The sequence below is a fragment of the Oncorhynchus masou genome, chromosome 31, assembly GCF_036934945.1.
Source record: "Oncorhynchus masou masou isolate Uvic2021 chromosome 31, UVic_Omas_1.1, whole genome shotgun sequence".
In the NCBI taxonomy this organism is placed as follows: Eukaryota; Metazoa; Chordata; class Actinopteri; order Salmoniformes; family Salmonidae; genus Oncorhynchus; species Oncorhynchus masou.
Window position 1 is genome coordinate 44,598,838 of NC_088242.1, and position 12,190 is coordinate 44,611,027.

Consider the following 12,190-nt stretch of genomic DNA (forward strand, 5'->3'; position numbering starts at 1 on the left):
AGGGATTTCACCATGAGGCCAATGGTGACTGTAAACCAGTTAGAGTTTAATGGCTGTGATAGGAGAAAACTGAGGATGAATGAACAACTTTCAAGTTAATCCACAATACTAACCTATTTGACAGAGTGAAAAGGACACCTGTATAGAATAAACATATTTCCAAACATGCATCCTGTTTGCAACAAGGCACTACAGTAATACTGCAAAAGAATATGGCAAAGCAATTCACTTTTCGTCCTGAATGCAAAGTGTTATGTTTGGGGCAAATCCAATACAGCACATTACTGAGTACCACTCACCATATATTCAAGAATAGTGGTGGCTGCATCATGTTATGGATATGCTTGTACTCGTTAAGGGCTGGGGAGTTTTTCATGATAAAAAAACAAATGGAATGGAGATAAGCACAGGCAAAATCCTAGAGGAAAACCAGGTTCAGTCTGCTTTTCACCAGACACTTGAAGATTAATTCACCTTTCGGCAGAAAAATAACCTAAAACACAGACCAAATCTACACTAGAGTTTCTTACCAAGAAGACAATGAATGTTCCTCAGGGGCTGAGTTACAGTTTTGACTTAAATCTACTTAAAACTATGGCAAGACCTGAAAATGGTTGTCTAGCAATGATCAACAAACAATTTGACAGACCTTGAAATATTTTGAAAAGAATAATGGGCTAATGTTGCACAATCCAGGTGTTGAAAGCTCTTAGAGACTTAGTATACAATTTAGTATACACTCTTATCCAGAGCAATTAGGGTTAAGTGCCTTGCTCAAGGGAACATCAACAGATTTTTCACCCAGTCGTCTCGGGGATTCAAACCTGTTTCGGTTACTGGCCCAACACTGTTAACCAATAGGCTACCTATTCACAACTGTAATCGCTACCAAAGGTGCTTCTACAAAGTATTGACTCAGGGGTGTGAATACTTATGTAAATGAGATATTTCTACATTTTATGTTCAATGAATTAGCAAACATTTCTAAATGTTTTTTCTTTTGTCATTATGGGGTATTGTGTGTAGATGGGTGAGGGGAAAAAGTAACATTTAATCCATTTTGAATTTGGGCTGTAACACAACTAAATGTGGAATAAGAGTTATGAATACTTTCGGGAAGGCACCGTAGCAATAGTCCACAGTGATTTGGCATTCTCAACATACAGGCTACAAATATTTCTCTGTGTGTTTCGTTTGTAAACTCAAATGGACAATGAGCAGTGATGTCCAACGGGCCTTTGAAAAACAAAATACTTATCATAGAATATGGGGACATATGGAGAAACGTATTCAATCTTTTGTAAAAATCCATCGAGTCTAAGTCATGGAGGAGTTTCCTCCCAAGGTCGAGAGAGAAGGCCCTGTTGTACACTCCAGACGCTAACAAGCTACTTGTAGCTGTAGTCTCATGTCTACAACACTGTTGTAAGTTCGTCACCTGGAAGCTTAGCCATATCTGGTCTACCGGTTTATTGAAACTCTACAATCAAGCTGTTGTGACATGTTGAATTTGATTACTGTAACCAATTATTGCAGGGCAGATTATGATGCAAAACCAGGTATAAACAGAGATGAACAAGGAAGTAGAGATTCAAAGGAAGCTTTGAGAAAATCTACTTTATATTTGTACTAGAGTTTTGTCCCGGGGGGGCCTGGTCATGTCTGCTTGCTTCAACGCCTATTATGTCTCTGCTTGTCTTTGTCATTAAAACATCTCATAGTCCAGCCATCCTGTCCTTCATCCTCTTACCAGGAACTTGCGTTTCTGTTTCCAGTGGGAGCCCTGTGCATTGGTGTGGCGGTGGGCCTCGGTCAGCATGCGGATCAGCTCCCACTCTGAGCCGGTGGGCTCCGGACGGTTCTGCAGAGTCTTCACCATCTCCTCCTTCTTCCTCTTCTCCCGGTTCTCCTCGATCAGACGCCGCTTGGCCACCCGCTTAGAGTCGTCCAGGACGACTGAGAGAGAGAAAGGAGGAACAAAAAAGGGAGAGAGAAAATGTATTTCAGTTCCATCAAGGAGTCACGACTGAGGGCATCCGTATGACTTGTAAAATGTTGGTAAATGTGTTGGATAAATGACATTGTGCACGACACGGTGTGTGTGCGTGCATGCATATGAGTGCGAGAGAGACACTCACGGTCCATGGCCATGCCCACTGCGATGCACTTCTTGAAGCGGCACAGCTGGCACTGGTTGCGGGTGATCTTGTCGATGATGCAGCAGCCATCGTACTTACAGGAGTAGGCGGGGTGGAGGTTCTTCTGAATTGTCCGCCGAAAGAAACCCTGGGAGAGAGAGCGAGAGGGTGAAGAAAAACAATGGAGGAACAGAAAGGGAAGAAGGAAGAAAGAAGGAGCCAGAGGGTGTGTGTGTGTGTGTGTGTGTGTGTGTGTGTGTGTGTGTGTGTGTGTGTGTGTGTGTGTGTGTGTGTGTGTGTGTGTGTGTGTGTGTGTGAGTGTGTGTGTGAGAGAGGATTTGACAGGGGTGGCAGACAGACCATGATGCAGAGTTGAAGTGGGGGAGGAGAGAGACAGAGAGAGTCAGTCCCTTGGACTAGAGTGAGGATGACAGAACTGACATAGATATGACATACTGTAAATATTGAGGAAGCTGTCACGCTGTGTGTGTGTGTGTGTGTGTGTGTGTGTGTGTGTGTGTGTGTGTGTGTGTGTGTGTGTGTGTGTGTGTGTGTGTGTGTGTGTGTGTGTGTGTGTGTGTGTGTGTGTGTGTGTGTGTGTGTGTGAGACACCTGCCCCGAATTGAATGCATGTGAATATCCTTATTTATTTATGGTTGATGTTGAGATGAACCCTTCCCCCATCTGCTCTTTGTTTTTCCTGGCCTTGTCCTAACCTAAACAGTGCAGTCTCCATTCAAAAGGTGTGCTCTGTAGCGTGTGCATGTGGCCCTGTGTGTCTCACCTTGCAGCCCTCACAGGTGATGCAGCGGTAGTGGTAGCCAGTGGCCTTGTCTCCACACACCACGCACGGTTCATCCTTCTCCAGGTAGCTGGGGATGTACCCTGCAGCACACAGAGAGAGGTGGAGAAGGAGAGTGGGATGAGAAGGAGTGAGTATGAGGACAAGACCTGAAGTTCACACTATTGCCACGCAGTACTGATACTTTAAAGATAGTCAGTATTCGGACCTCAGAGGTTTCAAGATAGGCGTAATAGATACAGGTAATTGCCAAAATAACGGAAACCCTTGAGTAAATGAGGGCTACAAAGTGCTTCCACACAGGTGTGGGTCCTGAGTTAATTAAGCAATCAACAACCCATCATGTTTAAGGTCATGTATAAAAAAGCCCTGCTGCCCATTATTTTGGCTATCATGGCTAGAAGAAGAGATCTGTGACTTTGAAAGAGGGGTCTTAAAAGGGCATAGGGGGGTTAAAGGGCGCGTGTGTGTATGTGTCAGTCACCAGATCTCAACGCAATTGAACACCGCGTTCTCCACCGACATCAAAGTTGAGGAGAGATTGACTACATCACTTTTGGTCTTTGTGCGAAGTATTGATCATTTGCAGGTACCAAACTGTCTGTCCAAGCAGTTGGCGCACAGTTAGGACACTCATCAGTACAAGACATGCAACCAGAGGTCTCTTCACAGTCCCCAGGTCCAGAACAGAGGCTGGGAAACGTACAGTATTAGATAGAGCCATGGCTACATGGAACTCTGTGCCCCCGCAGGTAACTCAAGCTAGCAATAAAGAAAACCCGATAAAAGAACACCTTACTGCACAAAGGGGACTGTGAAGAGACAGCCAGTTTATATATATTGTATTGTAATTGGCACTGTGTTATGAATTAGACCTAGATATTGTGTGTAAGTACTCTGTGTGACGTTTTAAATTGATGTAGTTCAGTCCTTGACTAATAATATTCTGTACTATGTAAAGTATTATGTCATGTTTCATGTGGATCTCAGGAAGAGTAGCTGATGCTTTTACAGAGGCTAATGGGGATCCTAATCGATACCCACAATACCAACAAACAAAAAAACAAGAATGGTGTCGCATCGAGTTCCAGACACTTCTAGAATATACGCCAAGGTGCATTGAAGCTGTTCTTTGTTGGCAGAACTGAAAAGGCGTGTGCGAGCAAGGAGGCCTACAAACCTGACTCAGTTACACCAGCTCTGTCAGGAGGAATGGGCCGAAATTCACCCAACTTTTTGTGGGAAGCTTGTGGAAGGCTACCCAAACTGTTTGACCCAAGTTAAACAATTTAAAGGCATTGCTACCAAATACTAATTGAGAATGTAAACTTCTGACTCACTGGGAATGTGATGAAAGAAATAAACGCTGAAATTAATCACTCTACTATTATCCTGACATTTCCCATTCTTAAAATAAAGTGGTGATCCTAACTGACCTAAGACGGAATTTTTACTAGGATTAAATGTCAGGAATTGTGAAAAACTAAGTTTAAATGTATTTGGCTAAGATGTGTAAACCTCCGACTTCAACTGTATTTGTGAGTAGAGTTCAGTGTGTGTGCATAGCGTCAGTGCAACAGAGTTTGTGCAAAAAAAGGATAAATGAAGGATGTCCGGGTAGCCATTTGATTAGCTAATTTAGCAGTCTTGTTTAGAAGTCTTATGGTTTGGCGGTAGAAGCTGTTCAGGGTTCTGTTGGTTCCATAATTGCTGTGTGGTAGCAGAGAGAACAGTCTGTGGCTTGGGTGGCTGGAGTCTTTGAAAAATTGTTGGGCCTTCCTCTGACACTGCCTGGTATAGAGGTCTTGGATGGCAGGGAGCTCGGCCCCAGTGATGCACTGGGCCGCCCGCAATACTCTCTGTAGCGTTTTGTGGTCGGATGCCGAGCAGTTGCCATACCAACCAAGCTGTGATGCAGCCAGTCAAGATGCTCTTGATGATGCAGCTGTAGACTTTTCTGAGGATCTGAGGGCCCATGCCAAATCTTTTCAGCCTCTTGAGGGGGAAGAGGCGTTGTCGTTCCCTCTTCACGACTGTGTTGGTGTGATTGGACCATTCCAAATCCTTAGCGATGTGGACACCGAGGAACTTGAAGCTCTCGACTGCTCCGCTACAGCCCCAATGATGTGAATGAGGGTGTGCTCGGCCCTCTGTTTCCTGTCGTCCACGATCAGCTCCTATGTCTTACTGATGTTGAGGGAGAGGTTGTTGTCCTAGCACCACACGGCCAGGTCTCTGACAACTTCCCTATAGCCTGTCTCGTCGACATCAGTGATCAGGCTGACCACTGTTGTGTCATGTGTGGTTACACATTCTTGGGTGAACAGGGAGTACAGGAGTTGGTGTTTCCTTTATTATGGAAGTTACCTGTATCACCAAATACACTAAATGACCAAAGGTTTGTGGACATCTGCTCGTCAAACATCTCATTCCAAAATCACGGGCATTCATATGGAGTTGCCCCCCCCCCCCTTTGCTGCTACAACAGCCTCCACTCTTCTGGGAAGGCTTTCCACTAGATGTTGGAACATTGCTGAGGGGACATACTTCCATTCACCCTCAAGAGCAGTAGTGAGGTCGGGCACTGATGTTGGGCGACTAAGTCTGGCTCGCAGTTGGCGTTCCAATTCATCCCAAAGGTGTTCGATGGGATTGACGTCAGGGCTCTGTGCAGGCCAGTACAAACCAGGGTTGAGGTCAATTCCAGACACTTCAGTAAGTACACTGAAATGCACTGGACAGGGAGAAGGCAGGGTAAGGCATGGTAGGGATGCCCAGTCTCAGTCTCAGGCTGATCCCAAGCCAGTCTGTGTGGTTTTTCTTAGGAACCTGAGCCCAAACTCAATAGTGCTGCAGCAGCCCACGCCCACTACTATAGTTGCCCCTACTCCAATATCTCAATTGATGTACTGTCCCATCTATTCAAATTCCAATTCGATATGCTCCGACCCAAAAGGCTGTATGTAGCTGACCTGTACTCTCTGACCCAGTCTGTCCGTATCCATTAATTTCTGTTTAGAAAAGACAAGACTCAGTGGGTTTTGTCCAACATGTCTCTGGACCCACTCACTGTCACAGTCATACGCTGGACCTAGATTTGTCCCATGGAATAAATGTTGTGGATCTTAATGTTTTTCATCATAATCCTGGACTATCGGACCACCATTTTATTACGTTTGCAATTGCAACAAATAATCTGCTCAGACCCCAACAAAGGAACATCAAAAGTCGTGCTATAAATTCACAGACAACACAAAGATTCCTTGATGTCCTTCCAGATTCCCTCTGTCTACCCAAGGACGCCAGAGGACAAAAATCAGTTAACCACCTAACTGAGGAACTCAATTTAACCTTGTGCAATACCCTAGATGCAGTTGCACCCCTAAAAACTAAAAACATTTCTCATAAGAAACTAGCTCCCTGGTACACAGAAAATACCCGAGCTCTGAAGCAAGCTTCCAGAAAATTGGAACGGAAATGGCGCCACACCAAACTGGAAGTCTTCCGACTAGCTTGGAAAGACAGTACCGTGCAGTACCGAAGAGCCCTTACTGCTGCTCGATCATCCTATTTTTCTAACTTAATTGAGGAAAATAAGAACAATCCGAAATTCCTTTTTGATACTGTCGCAAAGCTAACTAAAAAGCAGCATTCCCCAAGAGAGGATGACTTTCACTTCAGCAGTGATGAATTCATGAACGTCTTTGAGGAAAAAATTATGATTATTAGAAAGCAAATTACAGACTCCTCTTTAAATCTGCGTATTCCTTCAAAGCTCAGTTGTCCTGAGTCTGCACAACTCTGCCAGGACCTAGGATCAAGAGAGACGCTCAAGTGTTTTAGTACTATATCTCTTGACACAATGATGAAAATAATAATGGCATCTAAACCTTCAAGCTGCATACTGGACCCTATTCCAACTAAACTACTGAAAGAGCTGCTTCCTGTGCTTGGCCCTCCTATGTTGAACATAATAAACGGCTCTCTATCCACCGGATGTGTACCAAACTCACTAAAAGTGGCAGTAATAAAGCCTCTCTTGAAAAAGCCAAACCTTGACCCAGAAAATATAAAAAACTATCGGCCTATATCGAATCTTCCATTTCTCTCAAAATGTTTAGAAAAGGCTGTTGCGCAGCAACTCACTGCCTTCCTGAAGACAAACAATGTATACGAAATGCTTCAGTCTGGTTTTAGACCCCATCATAGCACTGAGACGGCACTTGTGAAGGTGGTAAATGACATTTTAATGGCATCGGACCAAGGCTCTGCATCTGTCCTCGTGCTCCTAGTCCTTAGTGCTGCTTTTGATACCATCGATCACCACATTCTTTTGGAGGGATTGGAAACCCAAATTGGTCTACACGGACAAGTTCTGGCCTGGTTTAGATCTTATCTGTCGGAAAGATATCAGTTTGTCTCTGTGAATGGTTTGTCCTCTGACAAATCAACTGTAAATTTCGGTGTTCCTCAAGGTTACGTTTTAGGACCACTATTGTTTTCACTATATATTTTACCTCTTGGGGATGTTATTCGAAAACATAATGTTAACTTTCACTGCTATGCGGATGACACACAGCTGTACATTTCAATGAAACATGGTGAAGTCCCAAAATTGCCCTTGCTAGAAGCATGTGCTTCAGACATAAGAAAGTGGATGGCTGCAAACTTTCTACTTTTAAACTCGGACAAAACAGAGATGCTTGTTCTCGGTCCTAAGAAACAAAGAGATCTTCTGTTGAATCTGACAATTCATCTTAATGGTTGTACAGTCATCTCAAATAAAACTGTGAAGGACCTCGGCGTTACTCTGGACCCTGATCTCTCTTTTGAAGAACATATCAAGACCATTTCAAGGACAGCTTTTTTCCATCTACGTAACATTGCAAAAATCAGAAACTTTCTGTCCAAAAATGATGCAGAAAAATTAATCCATGCTTTTGTCACTTCTAGGTTAGACTACTGCAATGCTCTACTTTCCGGCTACACGGATAAAGCACTAAATAAACTTCAGTTAGTGCTAAATACGGCTGCTAGAATCCTGACTAGAACCAAAACATTTGATCATATTACTCCAGTGCTAGCCTCCCTACACTGGCTTCCTGTCAAGGCAAGGGCTGATTTCAAGGTTTTAATGCTAACCTACAAAGTATTACATGGGCTTGCTCCTACCTATCTCTCTGATTTGGTCCTGCCGTACATACCTACACGTACGCTACGGTCACAAGACGCAGGCTTCCTAATTGTCCCTAGAATTTCTAAACAAACAGCTGGAGGCAGGGCTTTCTCCTATAGAGCTCCATTTTTATGGACGCAAACTCGGTCTCAATCTTTAAGTCTTTATTGAAGACTCATCTCTTCAGTGGGTCATATGATTGAGTGTAGTCTGGCCCAGGAGTGGGAAGGTGAACAGAAAGCCTCTGGAGCAACGAACCGCCTTTGCTGTCTCTGCCTGGCCGGTTCCCCTCTTTCCACTGGGATTCTCTGCCTCTAACCCTATTACAGGGGCTGAGTCACTGGCTTACTGGGGCTCTCTCATGCCGTCCCTGGAAGGGGTGCGTCACCTGAGTGGGTTGATTCACTGATGTGGTCATCCTGTCTGGATTGGCGCCCCCCCTTGGGTTGTGCCATGGCGGAGATCTTTGTGGGCAATACTCAGCCTTGTCTCGGGATGGTAAGTTGGTGGTTGAAGATATCCCTCTAGTGGTGTGGGGGCTGTGCTTTGGCAAAGTGGGTGGGGTTATATCCTTCCTGTTTGGCCCTGCCCGGGGGTGTCCTCGGATGGGGCCACAGTGTCTCCTGACCCCTCCTGTCTCAGCCTCCAGTATTTATGCTGCAGTAGTTTATGTGTCGGGGGGCTGGGGTCAGTTTGTTATATATGGAGTACTTCTCCTGTCCAATTCGGTGTCCTGTGTGAATCTAAGTGTGCGTTCTCTAATTCTCTCCTTCTCTTTCTCTCTCTCGGAGGACCTGAGCCCTAGGACCATGCCCCAGGACTACCTGACATGATGACTCCTTGCTGTCCCCAGTCCACCTGGCCGTGCTGCTGCTCCAGTTTCAACTGTTCTGCCTTATTATTATTCGACCATGCTGGTCATTTATGAACATTTGAACATCTTGGCCATGTTTCTGTTATAATCTCCAACCGGCACAGCCAGAAGAGGACTGGCCACCCCACATAGCCTGATTCCTCTCTAGGTTTCTTCCTAGGTTTTGGCCTTTCGAGGGAGTTTTTCCTAACCACCATGCTTCTACACCTGCATTGCTTGCTGTTTGGGGTTTCAGGCTGGGTTTCTGTACAGCACTTTGAGATATCAGCTGATGTACGAAGGGCTATATAAATAAATTTGATTTGAAGTCACATTTAAATCTATTTTCACCGAATACAAAATGGAAGGGGCAATGCTTTCTTCATAGAAAAATACTACACTTAATCTAGATACATTTAGATGAAATAAAGTCTTTCAAAATAAATTTAAGGCAAAATGACATGCTGTTTAATTTAGGCAACAGCTAAACCTTGACTCAGTTTTGGTAACGAACCACTTCTAGCATAATTGTTTTTAAGAAACCCATTTCCTTCATGGGTTATTCAGACAAAAAATGTTGAGGGTGCCATGCCATGTGTCAAACAGGGAGTAAAGGGTCCCAGGGTCCCGAGCTTGGAGGGCATGCTGTTGAATGCTGAGCTGTAGTCAATGAACAGAATCCTCACGTAGGTATTCCTCTTTTCTAGGTGGGAGCGTGGAGTGCAATTGAGATCTGTTGGGGCGGTATGCAAATTGGAGTGGGTTCAGGGTGTCCAGGATGATGGAGTTCATGTGTGCCATAACCAGCCTTTCAAAGCACTTCATTATCACAGATGTGTGCTACAGAGTGGTGGTCATTGTGGCAGGATGACTTAAGAGTTTTTGGGAACAGGAATGATGGTAGTCAGTTTGAAACATGTGGGGATTACAGACTGGGCGAAGGAGAGGATAAAAAGGTCTGTGAAGATGCCTGCCAGTTGGTCTGGCATACTCTGAGGACACTCCCTGGAATAGTGTCTAGCCGATCAGCCTTATGAATCTTTACCCATTAAGAAAACGTATGTCAGCCTCGGAGAGAGAGATCACCCGGTCCTCCGGATTAGCGGGGGCCCTCATTCAGGGCTCTGTGTTGTTTTTTGTCAATGCACGCATACAAGGCATTGAGTTCATCTGGTAGAGAGGCATCGTTGGGCAGATCAGGCTTCCTTTGTAGTCTGTAATGTACTGTAGCCCCTGCCACAAGCGTCAAGCTTAGGCGCCGGTATAATAGGTTTCCACCTTGTTCCAATATTGTCTTTTTTCCTGTTTGACGGCTCTGTGGAGGTCGTAGTCTGACTTTTTGTACATGTTTGTGTCCTCAGCCGTAGCCCTGGAGTTGGATGCGTTTGCTCTGTCAGCGTTAATTCTATCCTTTAGCTTAATGGGCACCGCAGAGTTAATCCAGGGCTTTTGTTTGATGAAGCAGCGAACCTTCACTGTGAGGACGATGTCTGCGATGCATTTCCTGATGTGGTTAACTCGTCGACGCTAATCGTCCGGGAAAATATTCCAGTCAGCGCTAGCAAAGCATTCCTGCAGCACAGCCTCGGCTTCGTCTGACCATTTTTTCTACGGAGCGCATCATGGGTACTTCCTGTTTGAACTTCTGTCTGTAAAGAGGAAGCAGGAGTATAGAGTCGTAATCTGATTTGCCAAACGGGGGGACGAGGGAAGGCCTTGTATGCTTGCGTTTGTATTGAGTAACAGAGGGTTGAGTAACACTATGCTGGTGTTTCTTTTATTTTGGCAGTTACTTGTATCTCCAAATACATAAAAAGTATGAAACAGGGTTGGGGTCAAATCCATTTCAATTTCAGACAATTCAGGAAGTACACGGAAATTCCAATTACCTTCAATTATTTTCACGGAGGGAAATTAGGAATTGGGTTTACTTTCTGAATTGATCGGCATTGAAATGGAATTGAGCCCAACCCTGGCATAAGCAGACATACAATAGAACACAGTCAAACAAAACTCATGATCTTATCCTAAGATCTTGGCCTGAGGACCCCATCACATGAGAGTCAGGATACAAACCACTAGAGGAAACGACAGTGTGACAATGTGGGTTTGTGTGCACTCGCGCATGCATGTGTGTGTCTGTGTTCGCCTGAGAGTGAGGAGGTTTAACCTATTCGGTACTGTCTTTCTTTTCCTGGCATGTAATGAAGGTGTAAGTCCTTAAATACATCTCCTCACTTGAGAAATGGTACATTGGCAGAGAGAGACTCCAACAAGCACCCTTCAGTGTGAGAGACACTCTAAGGCAATTAAGTATGCCTCGCCCTCGGGTAGAAGACAAAAACACCCACCAGATAGCCTCTCTCTCTACCTCCTCCCTTTCTCTCCCCTCCTTCAGGCCAGTGCTCTTCTAGACTTCCCCTTCTCAAGCCACCTCAGGAAAAAGGTAAATCTGTACTTTTTCCATACAGAACATTGGGATTTAGTGGGGGAGTGCGTAGAAACAGGAAACGGCCTCCAGCCCGCCGTTTAATAAAATATATAGCTGTGATACGAGGGGAGGAGAGAGGAAATGGTACGCTACGCATTACACAAACACACACACTGCCAATAGCAGATCCTTGGACGCAGCTTAGGGAGCCAAGATGTAATGTCTGTGTAGGCTCCTCTCTCTGCATTGCTGTGTGTGTGTGTGTGTGTGTGTGTGTGTGTGTGTGTGTGTGTGTGTGTGTGTGTGTGTGTGTGTGTGTGTGTGTGTGTGTGTGTGTGTGTGTGTGTGTGTGTGTGTGTGTGTGTGTGTGTGTGTGTGTGTGCACAAATGTGAGGGTGTACCACTGCATGCACACGTGTGTGTACTACCCCTAGAGGGAGAGAGTAAAAAGGGAGTAAACGTGTGGGTGTTTTGGCGTGTGTGTTTATGTCTGGCCCACACTGAGTACAGTCTTACTAGTGTCAGTCTGGCCCTCCCCTTATGGCAGAAAAACAGAGGCGAAGGAGTGGACACTTGACAGGGAGAAGGCAGGGAAAGACAGGGTAAGGCAGGGTAGGGACGCCCAGTCTCAGTCTCAGGCTGGTCCCAAGCCTGGTTTTGTTAGAAACCCGAGCCCAAACTCAATAGTGCCGCTGCAGCCCACACCCACTGCTATAGTCACCCCTACTCCAATATCTCAATTGATGTACTGTCCCATCTATTCAAATTCCAATTCGATATGCTCCGACCC

At 45.1% G+C, this 12,190-nt stretch overlaps 1 pseudogene; it reads right to left on the reverse strand.

Moving 5' to 3' along the window:
• Positions 1-12,190, reverse strand: part of LOC135523992 (thyroid hormone receptor alpha-like) — a 57,171-nt pseudogene that overhangs the window by 21,869 nt on the left and 23,112 nt on the right.